The sequence below is a fragment of the Oncorhynchus nerka genome, linkage group LG4 (genome assembly GCF_034236695.1).
Source record: "Oncorhynchus nerka isolate Pitt River linkage group LG4, Oner_Uvic_2.0, whole genome shotgun sequence".
In the NCBI taxonomy this organism is placed as follows: domain Eukaryota; kingdom Metazoa; phylum Chordata; class Actinopteri; order Salmoniformes; family Salmonidae; genus Oncorhynchus; species Oncorhynchus nerka.
Window position 1 is genome coordinate 71,342,464 of NC_088399.1, and position 11,658 is coordinate 71,354,121.

Consider the following 11,658-nt stretch of genomic DNA (forward strand, 5'->3'; position numbering starts at 1 on the left):
GCAGTCCTCATCCCCAGTGTGAGCATGATCCTAACCGGCTAATGCAACCAATCTTTTCCGGATTCTCTCCTCTACCGCACCACAGTGGAGGCCCCAGACAGAGTCATAGCGTGATGGGTTCCCCCAACCAGGCCATTATATAACAGCATTATGTAGACTAGGTCTAAATGCCTGCTGTGTGGGGGACTCCACCACTATCGAACGGTCTGTCACAGAGACCCAGGGTAATCACACTAACAAGGTCACCCACTAACCAAGATCAGACCTACTAGTGTAGAGGGTTGAAAAATACTCCGATATATACAGTAGATTATTTTCTGTAAAAGAGCATGAGGAAGGATCTCAAAGTGATTGAATGAAAGCATGTTAATTCAACTAACATTGACTACCATAAAGCAGTCAGCTGAAATTAATATGGCATGGCACTCACTTTATTTTCCACTACGTGTACATTACTTCAGTGCGTGTCTGGGCGTAATTCTGCTATGCTTAAACTCAAACGGTCTGATTGCAGTGATTTGATTTGAGGCTGAATTCATGGAATAACTATAGACCCCATCTCTCTGTGCTCCTTCTCTACCCCAGCCAATTCCATTTGTTCCTCAATGAATATAATGTTGGTATTGTGTTCAACCCCCTCCTTATGCCAATCTTGTGATGGGGAAATCGCATTCCCTTGCCGAGAGAGTGTGGTGTGGCTGCATGGGTAATCCTGCGTCACAAGGAAATAAGAATAATCATGTTGGAGTGTGATCATGGTCATGTGATCAGGGTGATGAATGAAGCCAGACGGAATGGGAGATTCTGGAATCCCTGTTGGCTCTGACTGATGACATCATGTGATGACATGTCTTTGGTCCGTTTCCTCAACTTCTCAGGTGCTGGAATGTCCTACTGATAAAATGAAGTAACACTAGTATTGAACAGAATAAAGCACTTGATTACAAGCTTGCTGCAGCTATGACATGGACCAAGCTATATAACTAGTAGTAGGCATCGACTGTCCTCATTTGAATTGAGCTAACATGTTTCACTTTGAGGCAGAATGGCAGAGACAAAAGAAGTGCCAAGGGCACTTTCTACTTATCTGGAAGAGGTACGTAGAACTACTCATCTCAAAAAAAAAAACTAGCAGCAATATATAGTCATTTGAGGGGCAATAGTCCCACCTACAGGACCCCATGAACTCTTAAAAGAACAATCTCACAATAGAAGACATTTCAGAGATGATCAGATGTATTACATTTCATCATGACAAGGAGGCACTAGAGATACCTTGACAGATATATGACAAACCATATACAAATTGGAATACAAAGCCAGTCTATGGTCTGACTGAATAGGTATTGTGTAGCAAATCTATAGGTTTAAAAGGCACTTTAACAAATCTTAGCTATAACAAAAAATGTATATGTACATTGTAAGCAAAGACATGCTGAAATGTATAAAACAAATCAACTAAAAACAAGGAGAAAGTGCATTGGATGAACATAATCTTGTACACAACATCCGAGACTATGGTCATTTGTAGCAATGGCACCCTGCCAAACATGTTGTGGATGGACTGAGCAAGGTATATTGTGGAGAGAGAGGATCTAAATGTATGCAAACAGGTGGAACAGGTAAAACATTAACACCTGAGTGGAGTTTACTTGGCTGGTTTAACATATCGATCGTGTTCATACGATTTGAGGATTTATGAAGTCATTTCAGTAGATTCAATGACCAGAGAAGATATTTTGAAAGCATGAAACCAATCCCATTTTTAACAAGATCAACAACAAAAAAGTAAATAAGTCCAACCTCAAGTATGGCTAAATGCAAAGTAAACCTGGAATCGGGAATAGACTGAACAGTAAATTCATCTCCAGAACACTCAAATTAGTATCATGCGTTACGATTGGTATAGTATGTATTAATTTGTCTGTCCACAATTTGTTGACTAACTAGGTGGCTAATGCTAATGTTAGCTAGGGATAATCTTAGCTAGGCTAGGGGTCGATGTCAACACCCTTGCTGAAATCTAATTAGCATAATAAATAAGTCCCCTTCAAAAGCAGTCTGTTTATTTCTTTATTTAACTAAGCAAGTCAGTTAAGAACAAATTCTCATTTACAATGACGGCATACACCGGCCAAACCCGGATGACACTGGGCCAATTGTGCACCGCCCTATGGGACTCCCAATCACGGCCGGTTGTGATACGGCTGGATTCAAACCAGGGTGTCTGTAGTGACACCTCTAGCACTGAGATGCAGTGCCTTAGACTCGGGATCCCCGAGTGCTAGAGATATACATTGTTTTGCACGGGCTGCATCCACCGCATCCGTGAATGATAGCCTTCCACATCTGCGATGGAAGGTAGCTGAGCTACAGCGTGTTTGTCAGACCATGAGACACCCCGAAAATCGGCCTTCTCACAAAAACGTCAGTAGCATCTGAACAGCGTGGCCTACAAAAATAATATGACCACTATGGGAAGAGGAATCTCATGAACACGACCCCAACAAGCATCACGAGACTCGTCTGAAGTCGGTACTGCCGAATATATTTCGCAGTGGTTTAGATAGTACAATGATTCGCTACACTATACTTGCTTGTTGTCACAAACTGAAATTAGGCAAACTATTCGTATTTTAGCAACCAGAAAATGGCAGTACAATTTCGGCAATCTTTAAAAATATATATATATTATTATTTTTCTGGGCTTATGTCTCTCAGACATAGGACAGACACTTTAAAAAACAAACTTCCTATTTATTTATTACTAGCTTATGAATCGGTTATTCAATCCATTTCTATGGGCTAATAGGCCCAATTCAATGTTTCATCAAATAATGTGCGTGTGATATATTTATATAATATCTAAAGGGGTCCTAATATTCAAGTCGATAAATGATCCTCGGTATGAACATCTTTTTTTTAAATCCATGTCAGCTTAATAGAACCCCTCCACAGGCTTAGACGCTTAAGGATTAAGGTTGATGTTAAGGTTAGCTATCATGCTAAGTAGTTGCAAATGAGCTAATTAAAGTAACAATACCAAACATAACATATACTAATTTAAGTGTCCCTGATTTTCTTTTACTACGTTACGTCTAGTCAATGAGACCAGCCTGAAATTAAAATAAGACATGACAATGGTCCCTTCCTTCAAGCAGCACAATTAAAAAAACATTCCAAATAGTATAAATTAAAACATGCTAAACAGTTAAGTCCCTCAGCAAATCTGAAAAGACACCCACCCTCTTCCTACTTGGGAACAGGGGTGCCATTTGGGACTTAGCCCTGGATGGAATGTATGTCTTTAGTTGAAGTCTCGGTTAGAGAGGATGAGAGGAGCTACCAGGGTCCAGAGGTAGAAAGCCAGGCCTATCCAGCTAGAGCCAATCTTCACCCACACAGCTGGCAAACAGCTCTGCATGGCCTGGTATTCTGCATCAGGTCTGGGAGAGATCAGGACCAATCCAATCAATCACATTTTGTTTACCATCAGAAAAACGCATCGTAGACCATGTGCGATGGTTTGAAAATTGGGTCTTCGGAGTACCATAAGACTTTTATCCTGTTGACCTGAAGCCCAGGCATTAGCTTGGGGAGCTGACGCAAGGTCTAGAACAACATCAATCACCTCCGTTACACCTGTACACATCCCTACTCCTCTATCCCCGCAGACATAATCAAAGAAAACAGAGCTACTTACTGGTACCAGTTGTTGAGTGTCATCATGATGTAGAGGGAGGCCAGGCACAGGCTGAAGTGGAAGAAGGCGTAAGAGTAGGTGACCCCCTCTTCCTCGTTGTCCACGGCCCGTCTGACCCAGTCCTCGCCCGTGGCCGCCTCGTGGTCGTCTGCAGCCAGACCCTGGTCCTCCTCTGTCTGCATCAGCCTGTTCACCTGGGTGTTAGATGAACAGATGCTACAGGGGAGGAGGGAAAGAGCAGGAAACCCACCAGAAAAAAAGGGAAGTGATGATGTGGACAGGCTCGAATAGTCAGGATTTAATTTGAAACATAGCGCTGAACCAGTGTCTCAAATCCAGTCCTGAGGACCCACAGGCTTGCACGTTTACTCTAGCCCAGTACTTCAATCAGGTGTCTACTCCACTGTATTTTAGTCTATGCCGGTCCAACATTGCTCATCCAAATATTTATATATTCTTAATTCCTTTAGATGTGTGTATTGTGAAATCGTTAGATATTACTGCACTGTTGGAAATAGAAACACAAACATTTCACTACACCCAAAATAACATCTGCTAAACATGCATACGTGACCAATAACATTTGATTTGTCTCTGGTCTGCTACAAAGAGTGCCCGGTCCTGTGGGTCCCCAGGATTGGTGTGAACCCTACTCTAGGTTGCAACTTTATACCTGGCGTAGAGAGTGCAGAAGAGGAAGATGACCAGTCCTATGATGCCCTGTGCATTCCACCACTGGACCCCTTGCCCTGGGGCAGGTGTAGGGGTGGAGGTGTTGTGTACCAGACTCAGCAGGCTGGGGTTACACTTGCAGTCTGTAGGGAAAGAGGTATAATATTGTCATTCTGATGAAGGCCATTGAAAAGACTAAATGTTATGCTTTTAACATAAAGAAAACTATAAATGATCAGCTTTTAATTATGAGCTAGTCACATCCATTTGATTTACTTCTTCTCTTGTGATTCTTGGCTGCAACTCTTCTCATGTTGGATGACGTGATCACTGATCATCTTTTGGGTAAAATATGCTTTGTCACATATACATTTGTTGTTCCAGACTTCCCATCAAGTGATTTCCATGAGTCAGTATGCAGCTATGTGAGTCATAGTTACATCAGGCCATCTTTAATGCATGACCTAAACCATGACTCTTAACCAATGACTGAACAGGGGCATCGGCAGGGTCATGACGAGAGTTACTGGGGTTGTTGGTCATGGCGGACCATGTAACATACATGGTGTAGAGGGAGATGAAGGACGCTTGGAGCAGGCCTGACCTGGGACTCCTGGGGGACAATACATAAATTAACACAAAACATCAGTGTCTAACTCTTGTTCAACTACATTCACATGAACAAATAGTTCAGTGTCATTGTTTAACATTTTGATGATCTTCAAAATTGCAAACATTGCTAAAATTGTCACCCTTGAATGAACTTCAGGATGTGTACGCATTTCAAAGAAAGATGAACAAGACTGAAACAGCCTGCAAAGAAACACTGTACTCAAAACTGCAGGAACTTTCAACAGTGTGCTGGTATCAATCTTTCATGCGAGACTGAAACCTCACCTGAACTTTGGGCAGGATGGCAACGATGGAGACGAAGATGTAGAAGATGAAGTTGAGGCTGATGAAGACGTTGTGTTCAGTGCAGTCGTCTCCCGTGGTGTAATAGACATAGAACACCACCACAGCAGAGAAGGTAGTCCAGCACTGTGAAGGAGAGCTGTGGGGAAACAGAAGAATACATCCCATTACGGATGTTAGGAAACGTCTTTCCATTACCACTAGGAGAAAACCAAGATAAGGGTCAATTCATTAAATTACACTGAAATTCCTATTTTCTTCAGGAAATTTCAGTTTAATTCCAGAAAAGACTGAATAAATGAGTTAGACTACAACGTTTTAAATCAGACTGTATTAACGATCAGTACCTGAGAACCAGCACTTGCCATTTCCCTCAGTGTTCTCCAGCCAGGACTGGTACCAGGTGTGAGCGAAGTCCACGAGCAGGATCAGTTGGATGATGATGATGAAGGAACCCACCATGCCAAAGTAGAACCACACTTGAACACACACAGCGAGTTTGTTAAAAGACAAAATGTGCAAGGTGTGTTTAATTGACTACAAGTTCTTGGCAGTGGCAATGCGTCACGTGGGCCATTCTGTTATTTAATGTCACAACAATATCAGTTAGCACACATTTTAATAGTATGAAACAAATTGCTTGATCTAAGAAAGCATATGTGCTGACCAGCTGGCAGGTGTCTTCACTGATATTTTCAACATGTCCCTGATTGAGTCTGTAATACCACATGTTTCAAGCAGACCACCATAGTCCCTGTGCCCAAGAACATGAAGGCAACCTGCCGAAATGACTAAAGACCCGTAGCACTCAAGTCCGTAGCCATGAAGTGATTTGAAAGGCTGGTAATGGCTCACAACACCATTATCTCAGAAACACTAGACCCACTCCAATTTGCATACCGCCCAAACTGATCCACAGATGATGCAATCTCTATTGCACTCCACACTGCTCTTTCCCACCTGGACAAAAGGAACACCCATGTGAGAATGCTATTCATTGACTACAGCTCAGGGTTCAACACCATAGTGCCCTCAAAGCTCATCACTAAGCTAAGGATCCTGGGACTAAACACCTTCTGCAACTGGATCCTGGACTTCCTGACAGGCCGTCCCAAGGTGGTGAGGGTAGGTAGCAACACATCTGCACGCTGATCCTCAACACTGGAGCCCCTCAGGGGTGCATGCTCAGTTCCCTCCTGTACTCCCTGTTCACCCACGACTGCATGGCACGGCACGAATCCAAAACCATCATTAAGTTTGCAGACGTCAACAGTGTTAGGCCTGATCACCGACAACGTTGAGACAGCCTATAGGGAGGAGGTCAGAGACCCCCATTTTCATCGACGAGGCTGTAGTGGAGCAGGTTGAGAGCTTCAAGTTCCTTGGTGTCCAAGTCACCAACAAACTAGAATGGTCCAAACACACCAAGACAGTTGTGAAGAGGGCACAACAAACACAACACAGGAAACTAAAGATTTGGCAATGGTTTTCAGATCCTCAAAAGGTTTGACAGCTGCAACATCGAGAGCATCACTGCCTGGTATGGCAACTTCTTGCCCTCCGACCGCAAGGCACTACAGAGGGTAGTGCGTACGGCCCAGTACATCACTGGGGCTAAGCTGCCTGCCATCCAGGACCTCTACACCAAGCGGTGTCAGAGGAAGGCCCTAAAAATTGTCAAAGACCTCAGCCACCCCAGTCAGACTGTTCTCTGCACTACCGCATGGCAAGCGGTACCGGAGTGCCAAGTCTAGGACAAAAAGGCTCTCAACAGTTTTTACCCCAAAGCCATAAGACTCCTGAACAGGTAATCAAATGGCTACCCGGAATATCTGCATTATTTGCACTGTTGGTTAGAGCCTGTAAGTAAGCATTTCACTGTAAGACCTACACCGGCTGGATTTGGCGCATGTGACAAATAAACTTTGATTTGGTCGCTTTCCCATTCCATTGTTGTTTTAGTACATTTTTGTTGAGTAAGGCAGCTTGGTGTCAACTGTGGTGGAGGGGCAGACAGAAAGTACAGAGCGCAGGCGTCGTTAATCTTCTCTGGTTGCGCTGAGGGTGCGTCACCGCAGCACCTGCTGAGCGAGCCAGCAAAAGCCCCTAATTGGTGCTACATTGATTTACAGTAGCCGTGCCCGCCCAAGAAGGCTCATGGTCATTGGCCACAGTCCTATGCCCGGTAACTTTGAGTGCCCATTAGCCAGCTACACTTTAAAATATGTCCATCCATTAAAATAAAGCAAGCTGGAAAATAAGATTCAAACGGAGTGATTGGTGGTGGATCATGAAGCAGTGGCTAACATTACTTTTGAGGTAAGTTAGCTATAATACCCATATAGGCTACATGTCTTATTGTTGAATACCCATGGAACCACATGTACAAGAAGGGTTAGTTTAAATACCTTTGATGGAACTGTGAAGGTGCAATAGATGAAGCAAGGGAATAGTGTTATAACGTCGTATATCGTTAACCGGGCACCATTTGTAACAGGCAGCCGGAGTCGCGATATTGCAGACCAATTACTAGCTAGTTTACTCGACTACCGTGTCCCTCCGTGCAATATGACCTAAAGATATGGGAAGTAGCCGTAAACCAAACCATAAACCAAATGTTATAGCGTTTGTGTGTGGCTCAAAACTCCTATCCGCGCTAATAGCGTTTCAATCGGTGACGTCACTCGCTCTGAGACCTTGAAGTAGTTGTTCCCCTTGCTCTGCAAGGACCGGGCTTTTGTGGAGCGATGGGTAACGATGCTTCGAGAGTGGCTGTTGTCGATGTGTGCAGAGGGTCCCTGGTTCCAGCCCAGGTAGGGACAAGGAGAGGGACGGAAGCAATACTGTTACACATTCAATGTGTAGCCAGTGTAGTGTACTGGTTTCGATGCATTTGAGCTTTGGTGATAGAATTTTCCCCACCAAGATATGAATGTTAAAAATCGCCACTGGTTATTGGGGTTTAGAGGAAAATATTTTAATAAAAAACATGAGCTGGCGCCCACCCAGAGAATGATTTAACGTAGAGGTGCTGATCTTCCTGTCTGGGTTGGCCCCCCCCCCTTGGGTTGTGCCGTGGCGGAGATCTTTGTGGGCTATACTCGGCCTTGTCTCAGGATGGTAAGTTGGTGGTTGAAGATATCCCTCTAGTGGTGTGGGGGCTGTGCTTTGGCAAAGTGGGTGGGGTTATATTCTTTCTGTTTGCCCTGTCCGGGGGTATCATCGGATGGGGCCACAGTGTCTCCTGACCCCTCCTGTCTCAGCCTCCAGTATTTATGCTGCAGTAGTTTGTGTCGGGGGGCTAGGGTCAGTTTGTTATATCTGGAGTACTTCTCCTGTCTTATCCGGTGTCCTGTGTGAATTTAAGCATGCCCTCTCTAATTCTCTCTCGGAGGAGGACCCGAGCCCTAGGACCATGCGTCAGGACTACCTGGCATGATGACTCCTTGCTGTCCCCAGTCCACCTGGCCGTGCTGCTGCTCCAGTTTCAACTGTTCTGCCTCATTATTATTGGACCATGCTGGTCATTTATGAACATTTGAACATCTTGGCCATGTTCTGTTATAATCTCTACCCGGCACAGCCATAAGAGGACTGGCCACCCCACATAGCCTGGTTCCTCTCTAGGTTTCTTCCTAGGTTTTGGCCTTTCTAGGGAGTTTTTCCTAGCCACCGTGCTTCTACACCTGCATTGCTTGCTGTTTGGTGTTTTAGGCTGGGTTTCTGTACAGCACTTTGAGATATCAGCTGATGTACGAAGAGCTATATAAACATTTGATTTGATTAACGGTGAATAAACTGTAAGCTATAAAAACAAAGGAGAGTTGCACACTCCATATGAATAATCTCCCAGTAATTTATTGGGTAAAAAGAAACCAATGTTGCAGCATCACTGTGCCTTCTTCAGGGTGAAGAAAATATGTAATATCGTAGTAATGGTGTATACCTGTGTTGAATGTCCCGTCTGGAATGAAGAAGGCTCCTACAGTTATCCCCACCAGTACGAGGAACTTGAAGAACCAGAATCTGAGAGGACAAAGCCACAAGCATTCATTCAATAAAATCATCTCATACAAAAACAGGTCCCGTGTCTGTGCGCCATAAAAAAAATAGACTGGTCATATTTTTGGGCACTATCATCCTTTAAAAAACCTTCTGTATGTAAAATATAGTGTAAAATCTCCCAATAAAATTTGGAAAGTAAATAAATGTGACTCTGGATGACAACATGTGGTTGTTTCCAACATTAGTGTTTTTTTCCTAAAGTTAAAGCTGCTTCATGTTTTGTTTCCTTGCCATGACACTAACGAGCATTGGGATACTGGTTTTGTCCTAGCCCTAATATTTTATGCTGGTATGTAAATGAAAGGAGAATTATGTTCTCCAGGTACATAACCCAATTTAATTATATTACTCTCAGTCTGCAGACCAGAATGTGTAAGATCCTGGTCGAATGAAACAGTCGGAGGCCCAGCTAAAATAGTCAAAAAGGTTTATTCACAGGAACTTTCTAAAGTCAAGAATACAAAACAATTCATTTTATACTGACTTCTCACACCCACAAACATGTCCTGCTACGCACACACTGTCTGTCTCACTTCCCAGCCGACAGAGATTGCGACCTTGTCCTTGAGACGTACTCCCCGTTCTCTCCCAAATCTCTAGTCAGGTCGGCACCAAGCTCAGACAGTCTGTGTTTAAAATACCATAAAGACATATTGTTTTACCCTAATTCTGACTAGGACTACACATTTATTGATTATGATTGTATACATACTAATCAATTCCATACAATTATATGTTTCAGGGCGGAATATTCTATTTATTCAATTAACAGACAATTCTCACCTATCAATAAACAAATAAGAGTGTGGAGAATGTGGCACTGCCCTGGCCTGGCCAGCAGAGGGCAATATTGTGTCCCTGAAGATCACCATCCACTACTATAAAAAGGTCAGCTACATACCCGTTCTGTAGGGAGGCTCGGGGTCCTTGCTGCTGCGAACGCGGATCATGATGATGGAGAACAGGAAAAAGAAGCAGGCCATGGCAAAGCACATGCGATACACAGACTTGTAGCCCACGATGACATCACAGTTCACCTTGTTCTCCATGCCTGGCATGGGTATGGAGGTTCCGCCCACACAGAAGCCTGGTATCTGATAGATCAGTAAAGAAACAGTAAGAATAGAACCAACAATGTACATTGACGACAACATCAAAACGTTTTCGTCAACCACTGGGCCATCTTCACCAGCTTGTGTGACCAACTGGGTTCGAACCAGGATCTCCTGCGAACCACAATCCTGTTAACCCACTGAGCTAAAGCCTTGGAATTAGTTCAGGGAGCTAAAACAAATATGTAGGTCTCAGGCAACTCTACTCATCAAGCAACAAAGACCAGGGTTGTGTGGTGTTACCTTCCTGAGCTGAGTCTCCATGCCAGGTAGGATCATGATGACAGAGACCAGGGTTGTGTGGTGTTACCTTCCTGAGCCGAGCCTCCATGCCAGGTAGGATCATGATGACAGAGACCAGGGTCCCCAGCAGCAGCAGGAAGGAGAAGGCCAGCCGGGACACAGGGGACAGCATCCTGACAGCAGACAGGGAGCAGAGCCACACAGACACGATGCCTGGAGGAGGGAGGTGAGGGAGAGAGGGGATAAGAAATAGGACTGCACAGACGAGTTGTTTTTGGTATGCCAGAGGGAGAAGGCATGAGGGGGCAGATGAGCTAATGAAGCAAACGCATGCATGGTGTGTGTGCACAACAAAAGTACTGTGTGCTACAGCCAGTTATTGTTACGGCAACCATCGTGTTTTCCAGCCAAACGAGCCCAGACAACTGAAGGTAGTCAGGCCAGTTACAATGACAAGGGCTGCCAGTCATATGGTTAGAGTACAGCAACGAACACAGCCCCCTGCCTGATGGGCCCTTTCTCAATCTATAGCTTTACATGATTCCAGGTCTTCCCTCTCCTTGCCACCTCAAATATGCATCGGTGGAGATCCAAGATCCCTTTCAGATGTGTTTTGAGAAGAACCAAGGATAGGATGGGAGGAATCGGGACAGATGAATTGCGAAAGAGACCCAGTGTTGGGTACGCGGTCACAGAAGGTTCGTGCTCGACGGGAGGCATCCCTCACTGCTCCTCTGATGAGTCAGGCAGATTGTCAAGTCAAGATACGATGTGTGAACTACTGAGGCATAGGCCAGATCAGCCCAGAGACATGAAGCATAGTCTAGTCGAGCATAGGGAAGCCTGTGATGCGGTAGCAGGGAAGGATCAGCCATCCTTCATTAAAGGATTGCAAGCTATGAAGGCTGTATGCAACAGGGTGGCAGGCCATGCAACATGCAGTCGAGC

General features: G+C 44.5%; 1 pseudogene; it reads right to left on the reverse strand.

The window, feature by feature from the left end:
* Positions 1-1,214: 1,214 nt before the first annotated feature.
* Positions 1,215-10,870, reverse strand: LOC115128791 (serine incorporator 1-like; annotated as a pseudogene).
* Positions 10,871-11,658: the final 788 nt, after the last annotated feature.